The following is an 11,133-nucleotide window of genomic DNA, read 5'->3' as shown; positions in this document are numbered from 1 at the left end:
CAGAAAGGTATATACACGAATTTCAAGAACCAATTAGTGTACAATATTCCCCGAAAAGGAAGAGAGACAGAAAGAGAGAGAAAACTGGCTATTTTCACTTTTAAATGGTTTATTTATGTAAGAAAGAAATTAAATTTTAGACTGTAAAGGATGAAGAAGTGTTGAATGTAATGTTAAATGACAAACAAATTAAAAAAAATATTATTGCACATACTTTTTTATTGAGGAGTTAATAAGATAATCTATGAAAACAGTTTCGAGAGTAAATTTATTGTAACTTGCGTTTTAGGATGATGATTACGGATATAATGTAAACTCAGAAAGTAAGATGATTATAGAGATTGCTGGATATAGAATGGTTGAGAGCAAACTAATAAGTAGTTAACAAAATAATATAAGTGGAACTATTGTGTGTTCTTGGTATTTGTTGTTGTTGTGATCGCTTGTTTGGAGTGACAAGATCGTAAATCCTTTTGTTCACTTTAAACAAAATATAGTTTGCAACATCTTGCGAAAATACCCTTGAATGTCCCTTCTTTACTAGGAAGTAACATGGGAAATGGTTTTTCGTGTTTCGGTTTGAGTTTAGTTTCGCTTTCAGCAGCCAAACTATATGATACGTAGATCTATAGTTTAAGATATGATCTGAACCACATAAGTTAATGCTGGAAATCGAACCTGAGTCTTCCACAGAGGACACGGTGCCTCAGTGGTAGAGTACTTTTCTCAGGCGCGTGAGGTCAGTGGCTCTTCCCTGGCCAAATGAATTTACTATGAAAAACATCTTGTCTGTGAAAAACATCTCTCCTGTGGTAGTCCCGTTTCCTCCCATATCTTCACTTTACCGACTTTTCAATTATGATTCACTTACTTTATTCATCAGCCTATCTTAGCGTAAAGGACATAATCTTGTTACGTTAAACTGAACGATTTCGTTTCATTTAATTTCACTAGAAAGTATTAATAAGATGGTGGTTCTTTTCAGAATACGAAGTACGGTGGGTAAGCGGCATATGCATGGGGAATTTCAGACCTACTACAGAGCAATGATTTGTTTTTTGGTAAAATAGTAATTTGGAAGGAATATGACACTATCAGGCGATAGTGCCACCTATCAAGTCTCGAGCGGAACGTAGTATAGTGATGAGTATAAACCAACAGGAAATTAGAAACGAACCATACATCCTGGAGCTTGAGAAGACCTAGAAATTTCATGAAAGGCTGATAGCGTTCTGAAATTTCACGAAAGCGTAGGTGGAAACACTCTTTTCTAAAACCACTGAAAGATGATAATTTAAAAATTGTATACAATTTGTTGAGTTCGTTTTACAAACTGATGAAGTATCTAAGATACATAAGAGCTGGTGACGATCCATCCAGCCAATTCCACCTGAAATATAATTGTTTTGTATACTTCGGTTCTGTAATACATTACTGACAAATACCAAATGAGTGTTGCAGTTATATTTTTACATATATAATATTCACAATGTTGTGCTGGCATCATACAGAAAATTATGTTCAATGTTAGACTAACATTATTGTTTATTAACGAAAATAATTTTGGAATATCTATACACTGTAGCATATCATTTGTGATTCTTCTCAAGATTGGGCAGTTAAGTATGTGTGAACTTTAAAGAACTCACATGTTTGCGAAAATGAATATAGTAACACGTCGAACATAAAATGTGATGAGTCGTCCAGTTCCAAAACGGCTCTAGTCCATTTATATCAAATTCCAGAAAAACGAGAAAAACTGTAGAACTGGAAATATTTGAGCGTGTTCAAGTCTTTCACATGAACACATTGAAGTACTGAAGTACTCCTAGTTCTACAAAACATACAGATACGATATTTTTTCTAAGTTTTCTGGGATTTTCTGTAAATGGACAAAGGCCGTATTGAAACTGGACAACTCATTTATAAATTAACAGGTATATGGATGGCAATTGAAAATATTACACCATCAAATGGAAATTTCACTTTTAAATTTTGGAACATAGGAGAATAAGTTTAGGTAGAAGGAAAATGCAGATGGGTTCCACCCATCCATAAAAGTCCATGCTTCAATATGAGACCTTTGTAAAGAGAGATATTTAGATTAACTAACACTTCACGAGAATTGTTTTCCTTGAAAATGTAAATACAGGATCTCATGAAATTGGTTATATAAGCCAGAACTATGTTTTCCATGTAGAAGTAGTTATTCTCAATTCTACTTACAATAATTACGAAATAATATAGAAAGAAACTATCAGTGATACTGATAGTGGAAAATATTGTATAACCTATAACCTATAACTTAGAACTTACACTTGTTTCACGCATTTCTTTAAGTAAACAAGTCCAAGTACTATACTTATATTTATAAGTTTACACAATTAGGTTCTTCTCTTAATTTTGTAATTATCGTAGCTACAGAAGTGAATAATTACTTACATATGTGAAACGCATGTTTGCTTATAACCACTTTTCATATGTTCTCCTGTGTACTTACATCATTAACCGAAATAATATTCATAAAATATTAAGAAATTTAATGTTTCACTCTCTACAATAGTCTGGTATTGAAGCATAAATCTATACGGGGGAACAATAATCCATAGGAAAGTTTTAGTGAGCGGTGTAGTAGTGGAAACTGCATTAATAAAGGGTCTACAGAAAACCTGACACAATTTGGTGTTATGAATCTCACATCCTATTATACGAGGTAGAGGCATATTTCTAAAAAAAAAAAAAAAAAAAGTAGTGAGGCAGTTGCACACAAGATAGTGTTAGTATCTCAAATCTCAGGGTTTATAAGTCGCGAGCTGGTAGAGTTTAACGTCATTTGACAATCTACAGTTGAAACTAGCAGATGCATTGAAGTTGAATGCAAGAGCTTTTTATTCAGACGTAAAGTCTGAGACAATGAAGATGACTACGTTTCCACAAGACTGTGCTACATTTTACATTTTATTTCGATGAAGAAGCAAATGTTGCGCTACTCTGCGAAGAAATTAGAGCCGGTTATGACGAAAATACGTTATCAAACTATCATGCAGATTCAAGTTGGCTCGGTCGCTTACATTTTAGAAATTTTGATGTCCGAAATGCTCCTCGCAGTGAGCAAGCAATAAGAAAACAGTGGATGACATTCAAGGAAACGTGTGAACCAAGATCGGTACGTAAGCATTAATGACAACGCCAATGACCTAACATATATCACCAAGCAGTGTTAAACTATTTGTAAAAAAACTGGTTACAAACTGAAGCTCGACGTTTGGGTGACAAAAGATAACAATTGGATTGAATTTCTATCTGCGAATCTTAATGAAACGCAACCAAGAACAATCTACGAAAAAGATTGTGGTCGAAGCAAGGAGAAGCTCCAGAAATGCCACACTGTGCTTCGGAAGGTTACGTTGACCGTTTGGTAGAATTGAAAGAGCACCGTGCACACGAATTACTGCTACCGGGCAGAACGATAGACTTGGACCTGTGCTATCTACAATTAGCGAGAGTGCGTCAAGTAATTAACAGAAATGTGGTTGAATTCTACGCTGACAACGCCAGACCACATACATATTTAACAACGTGCTAGAAATTGAGAAAACTGGTTGAGAATACATATTTCATCCATCTTATACCTCAGATCTAGGACTGTCAGATTTTATTTGCTTCAGTCTGTGGAATCGTTTGAATGGTGTTAAGTTAGTTTTAACAAGTGGCTTCTGGAAACCATGTTTCGCGTTTTTTTGTTTGTTTTTACCAGAAATCACAAGAGTTCTATAACGATTCGATTATGTTGTTACCGAAAAAATTGCAAAAATCATTGAGTAAACTGGTGCATATGTGGTTTCATATTGTTAGTTTTATATTGCAATTAAGATATTCTCATCTTTGATTTCCAACGGCTCAACGTTTTTAGAGAACCTAAAACTGGATTTTTTTTTTAAATCTGTATACTTACTAACAGATTTTTGAGTGGGGGAACTACAGCTACTGCGTACCTACTTAGCTGAATAATACATACTAATTAGACTACGTTTGTTGCTCTTAGATTTGGATCGTTTTCCTTAGTTTTTCAAATAGCTTTTTACGTGATTACTGATATATACTATAAGATGCATATTAAATATTCAAATCAGTAAAAGTCCACTGCCTCAAACATCATTTAAACCTTGTTGTCACATATGATTTTCTAGTAAAGTTCGATCTTTTGCAATCAAATATCAGTTTTCTTATTACCAGAATTGTGTGACTAATCTTTAGTGTACAATACCAAAAATTTGTAGTTTAATGTCTTATTTTATAAGTTACTTTTCACTTCTAGGTATATGTGAACGATGGGATGTTACGTAACGTACCGGAATGCATAATATTAAGAGAGTAAAATTATATTTCCTTACTAAGGTATATAAAATAACAGGAAGCCCCATTTCGCGTTTAGCGTTCTGATTGGCTCCCTGTCCGTGGCGTCATGCAGAGGGACGTTAGCCCATCTTGAAATAGTATACCATCTAGTGTAATTGTGTTTGCATTATTTCGCTTGTTGTCGTAAACGATACCTGGCTATACCAGGGATGTTGTAAAATAGAGGATCTGCCCATGTGTATCTTCTTCCTATTACTGAATGAAGCCAAAAGCAACGTAACATTGGCACTTGTGATAAGCTACTCTCATTTCTGCCATATATGTTAGCTCAAAACACTGCGATTTTCATTTGCAGATATATAGTGTGTCTATCGTTTATTTGTATTTAAGTTTTTGCTTAAGATTTATATTATACACTGGTTACATGCTACACGTATGAGTGTACAAATAGGAGTGAGAAGAAATTAGCCGGAATAACCTTTCACAGGTCAAAAAATCAACAATTATAAGATACGTATAGCCAGTGGCGTATTTACGATTTTGTTTCGGGGAGGGCTTTGCTAACTTTCAGGGGAGGGGGCTTTGACTGAAAATGTGAAAATTCTGCAAGATATTTCATATACTTTACTATAGTAAGTAAGATTTCGGGGGGCTTAAGCCCGGAAGCCCCCCTAAATACGCCACTGCGTATAGCTGTGACGTATGGCTTCACGATTTTATGGTATAGGCAGACCCTCTATTTTGTAACATCCTTGGTGATACCTCCACGTGACGTCACTGACCGCAAAGTATGTTGGGAAAAATGAGAGCAGAAGGACTGAGTTGAGAGTCCCGTGTTTCCTTACAAGTGGGCAAAAGAGCAGAGACAGACGCTAAATACTCTCAACATTATAGTGTACACAAAGATGTAGTAGTATGTAGAGAGAGTTTAGAACATATAGAGGATTAGATGACAGTGACTGTTTCATCATTTATTCTTGTACAGGTTAAGAATATGTGGTTAAATATATATAACAATGACACTCATTTCTTCATAGCGATAGCAATTATCATGGCTTCTACACAATTCTCTTGTAGGCGCATACCGATACCCCACTAGGAAGAGGATATATTGATAGATGTCAACAAAAATTACAATCAGTAGTGGCTTCAGAGAAAAGTAACACCGGTTAAAATTAAAGTTCCATAGCTCCAAACTAACGGAAAAAAATCTTAAGAAACTCCGCTAATGTTCTGATTATAGTACACAGGGGTTAGTATAATAGGCAATTTTCTCTTAATTTGAAGTGAAAAAAGTTTAATTTTTTAGTACTTTAACTTTTAATGCCTTTTAAATTTATTTATTGATACATATCCAATAACTGCATACAGATTATAACATGTTTGCAACTTTATGTTACAAGAAATAAAATTGCAAAACTATGAGTCAACCTGGGCCAGATGCCGTTATAAGCTAGTATAACATTTATTCCGAATCAGAACAGGGTCGGTTTGGACGATCTGCGCAGGAGTTCATGAGTTGGGAACATGGACCTCAACGATGGTGAATATCCGCATAAAGGAAAACAAATGCGAAAATCATACACCACCTAATATTAGATATCATTCTCTCTTTTAATGGGTACCTAGCATAAGTTGGTTACTATTTTTTGCACAGTAGTTTTTATGGTGTATATTCCAACTTGTATGCCATACGCTAAGTAAATGTAACACTAAGTCTTCGTAAAGTGAATCTGCACCCATGAATGCAACTCTTTCTCTAAGTAATCTAGAACACTGCGATTAAATTTTTTGCTGAAATAATTGCATATAGTAGGGTAACATGCACTAGGATAACAAATACCCATTTCCAGTGCACATCATTGTGGAAGTATATTATCAATTTACACAGATGATGTCGCAAGCAACGGAGCATCGAAAAATCCGACCTAGAGCTAAAAATGAATTCATTGCAGAAAACCCTATTAGAGTCCTTTCAGACCGTACAGTAAATATAGGATTATCTTGACTCATTATTTATTTATTTATTTATTTCGACTTATTTTACATGTCGAGGTTAAGGCTATATGAAGCCTTCTCTAACACCTAAACATGATAAAAAATTGAAAAATCAATAAATATAGTAAACAATAGCAAAAGAAAAAAGTAAGAGAGTAAAAAAGAAACATACAAGAAACAGACGGTCACTTGAACACACACACACACACACACACACACACACACACACACGCACACACAACACACAAATATAATATAGTGCTACACGAAAGTACATACATGTTACAATATGTAATAAATGTTGAGTTTTATATCTTTGTGACAAGCTTCTCTATTGGCTCTTCTATCTCTGTGTCCATTCAACCCTGCTTCGATAACAATAAATTATAAACTGCTCTTCTGAAAGATGCTAGAGAGTTTGACTCACTTACCGAGGTTGGCAAAGTATTCCAATCACGACACGTTGAGATTATATAGGATTTTGAGGAATAAGTTGATCTATGAATAGGAATTGAGAGCTGGCTATTAAAACGTGATCTTGTGTCCCTCTCATGGACATCGCTTAAAAAGTTAAGGTGTTTTAGAAGATAGGAAAGTTCTGTAAAAGTAAGTGTTTTATACAGCAGTACCAACGAGTGCAATTTTCGCCGTTGCTGCATCTTCAGCCATTGCAGTTTTTTTAAAGAATGGCGTTAGATGATCGGAGAATTTTAAGTTAAAAATAAAACGTACACAAGCTTTTTGTACTCGCTGCAAACGCTTTTGTAAATGTATATCAGCGTCAGTTAAGGCGGTGTCACAGTACTCCAACTGTGGTACCACTAGGGTTTGAACAAGAGTTTTTTTCAACTGTGTTGGTAAAAAGTTTTTTAATTTGCTGAGAGAATGAAGAATTCCAAAAGCCTTCTTACATGATGCGTTAATTTGATCGGACCAAGTTAAATATTTGTTAAGTATGACGCCAAGATTTTTGACAGAGGAAGAAAAAGGAATATCTAAGCCTTCTAAAGTTATATTGGGAACAAGTGAAGCTTCTATTAACGTCGTTGCACGTTTGGATCGAATTAAAATTGACTTTGATTTGACTGGATTTAGAATCAAACAATTATTTGCTGACCATTTAGCCAAATTACCCAAGTCTTCGTTCATCTTTGTTATACAAGTATCTATGTGCCTTGGTGAAGAAGATAGATACAGTTGAACATCGTCCGCATACATGTGATACTTACAGTGTTTTAGAGATTGAGGTAAGTCATTAACATAAAGGCAGAAAAGAAGCTGCTCTAAAACACTACCTTGAGGAACCCCACAAGGGAGTTTACGCTGACCAAAAACTAAGTTGGCAACCGCCACATACTGTTTTCGGTCGCATAAATAATTTTGGACCCACTTGGCAGCTGAAGTAGAGAAACTAAATTTTTGTACAAGTTTCTGTATCAAAATGTCGTTTACTGACTGGAATGCTTTGCTATAATCCAGTAAGGTAAGTATGGTTATCTCTCTCTTGTCCAAAGCCGAACGTATATCATCAGTAAATACTGTAAGGGTAAGGGCTGTAAAAGTGCTGCAATGTTTACGAAACCCGGATTGAGAAGTGTCTAAAAGGTTATAAGTTCGAAGGTGCTCACATATTTGGTCGCTTACAAAATATTCAAGAGCTTTAGATAGGACAGGTAATATTGAAATAGGCGTTAAGTCTTCTGCAGACCGGACACCTTAGTCTTAGGGAGAGCCAGGACTTGTGCTGTCTTCCACAAAATTGGGAATGTTCCGATAGTAAGGGAAAGATTAAATAAATTGGTAATTGGGGAGAGTACTAAAGGTAATATTTTCTTGATCAAGGTTATGCTTATTTCATCAGCTCCTATAGCAGTGGATTTTATCCTCTTAATCGCTTTCATTACATCCTGTGGGGTAACACAAGTGAAAGAGAAAACATTTTCTTCAAAATTAGGGATTTGTCCTGTATTATCAGATCTTGCATTTATCTGTGAGCTAGAAGTATCAATTCTACAGAAATAATTGTTAAGATAATCGGCAGAGAAAGGAGTAGTTACATCAGACTGGACTCTTTTGCTGCTACGAATGCCAAATAGGTTCAAATTTCTGCAAAGATGGGAGGGATTCTTGTTCTCAAGCAAGGTGTAGGAAAATTTTAATTTCGCATTACGCACGGCTTGATTACATCTATTTCTAAGGATCCTATATTCCTCAAATTTGTCATGTAAGTTGGGTAGAATCAATTTACGTGCTTTCTTAAATTTACTATACGCTCTGTCGCGACAAGCCATTAAACTTCGAATTTCAAATGTAATCCAGGGCGAAGGAGAACGAGAAACACGCTTTTCTCTCAAGGGGGCATGAATGTTCAGAAGATAAATAATTAATTCATTGAAATAAGATAGTTGGTTATCCACAGAAGGAAAAGAACTCCTCAGATGCCAAGGCAATAACGCAGCATCACGCAAGAGTGCTTCATTGTTAATGTTGGCTAAATCTCTGTATAAAACCACTTTAGGCTTCAATTTGGGAGTCTTAATAGAATAGCAAACAAAGATAAGATTATGACGCGAAATGACAGGTACTGAAAATTGACCGAAATGAAGAACTCTATCAATGTCGGAAGATAAGATTAAGTCGAGAAGTGAATCTGAGGTGATAGTATGAAACGTAGCTTCAAGCGGACAGATGGAAAAATTTAAGGATGTAGTAATCTCGCGGAATGTTTCTACATCACGTTTAGAGGACAATAAATCAAAGTTCATGTCCCAAAGTATCAGACTATAGCAACACAACCACACACGCATCAGAAAAAAGCGAGCACACCATACTTGTTGAAAATATTGTCAGATAAATATAAAGCTCAATATAGGCTGTGGAATTATCACTACCAATTTATTCCGCTCCTTGTTAGCCTTCTAGTACCCTACATATGCCTATGGATGAGTGAAATCCACCTGATGTGCTAACTGATCAACAACCAAACCTACAGTCTATAATATTCCCCAAGATTGGAAAAATTTCCAAAATCCCAGCCATCATCACGAAGGATATTTATTCACATAAATATTCGCATTTTGGGATTGTCAATGTAGTCATCATCGTAATTGTTAAGAAATAAATCTAAACAAGTCGAGTGCTATTGACGAAGAAAAGAGAATTATTTAAGAAAAAATCAATTGGACGTTGTTTTGTGTAAATTAGAATTCGGTCGCTTGCCTTCTGAGTTATCGCTTTCTTTCCCCTAGCTACTATGTTCCATGGCATTTTTAAGCTATCTTTTTGTATCAAAATGGATGCCCACGCCCAGCAGTTTGGATAACCAGTGTACTTCATAGATCTTTAAATTACTGGAAGAGTACTTGAACAATATATTACTTGAATTACTGTAAGTTTAAAATCACTTCAATATACTTTGGTTTTGTGTCTATATGTATTGGCTTGTATTCTGTGGGTAGGTATAAAATTGGAGAGCTTCATTCTTGAAATTTCAGATCCTCTTTCCTTCGTTTCGTGTACTCATTTATCTACTCCGAGATGCTAACACTTTCATTCTACTCTAATACAGAGAAAATTAATAGACCGACTAAATAGATAGAAAGGTTGAAGCAGAACTCTCACATATAACGGTCCAAATGACGTTTGCCTTATATATCTTTTGAATATTCTCTGAGAGAAAATAACAGAAAAAAGCTTGCTATTTGGATATTTAATTTTTACGAAGTGAATTTTTTTACTTATTTTTAGCTTACAACACTGTTTTGGTTCGTTACAATTAGAACTCATTATTTCTGATAAGAAATTGTAAAAACAACTTTTACACTTTAGGGGAACGCCTTACGTTGCGACGATAGCCAGTTCTGACCTAGCAACCTTAGATAGGAAACGGTAAGATTTAGAGCAAGGAGCTGCTGATTCAGAGTGACGATGCCGACATCCTTACTGTTTGGTGTGATTACCACAGATCTGATCTTGGAATGGAGGACATGTTGGACTTTCTTCCTGAAATGACATATTGACTGTCAAGTTTGAAAAATGTTACAATGTGTTTCAGAACGTCGAAAATAAAAGCAAAAATGCTGAACAAAACAATTGCTAATTTTCATACTTTTCTTGCCTACTTCAAGGTTATGGTTTGGTTAACACTTGCATACATTCATTGCCGCCGTACACCACAACTTTCCTGGATGCAAGATGGTTTGGGAGGTAATTGTCAGGGAAGGGGAGAAGAAGGATTGAGCTGCTGCCAACGGAATGTTAGACGCGTGGGCCGAAAATTCCATTCAGTTTAAGCTAACAGTTCTCATGCATGACATCACCAGTATCTTCCAGAAGATGTAGAATATTCTTCAACGATCCGATTTTCTACTGATTGATGTTCTTATATGAGGGATGTAGCATAAAGGAACTAACCTTAATGTTGGAGATTCCCTTTCCCGGTGGAAAGGAGGACTGCGTAGTTAGCGACAACGTGAGGGACCATGAACAGAGGCTACAGTGTCATACAAATCATAATATGCATGCGACTCGTCGGAACAGAAACTGGGAAGCTGTTCGAAGAGAAACAGTGCAATCTTGCTTAAACTTTCTTGGTGTTCGACTGAACATAGAAGATGACAGCATTCTCAGCTTCAATCAGACTACTTTGTCCGAAACTCAGCATAAATGCTGTTCGTCCATTAGCAAGAAGCAATATTTGGAAAAGAAGAAGTACATGCTTTTGCCTCAAATGTATGCGACAGCTGGCTAGGAATTCAGGAAGTACCATTAGTAGTG

This window comes from Thermobia domestica, chromosome 10 (genome assembly GCF_964235325.1).
Source record: "Thermobia domestica chromosome 10, izTheDome1.hap1.1, whole genome shotgun sequence".
Classification (NCBI taxonomy): Eukaryota; Metazoa; Arthropoda; class Insecta; order Zygentoma; family Lepismatidae; genus Thermobia; species Thermobia domestica.
The sequence above is the reverse complement of the archived record's forward strand: the minus strand, read 5'-3'. Positions refer to the sequence as shown.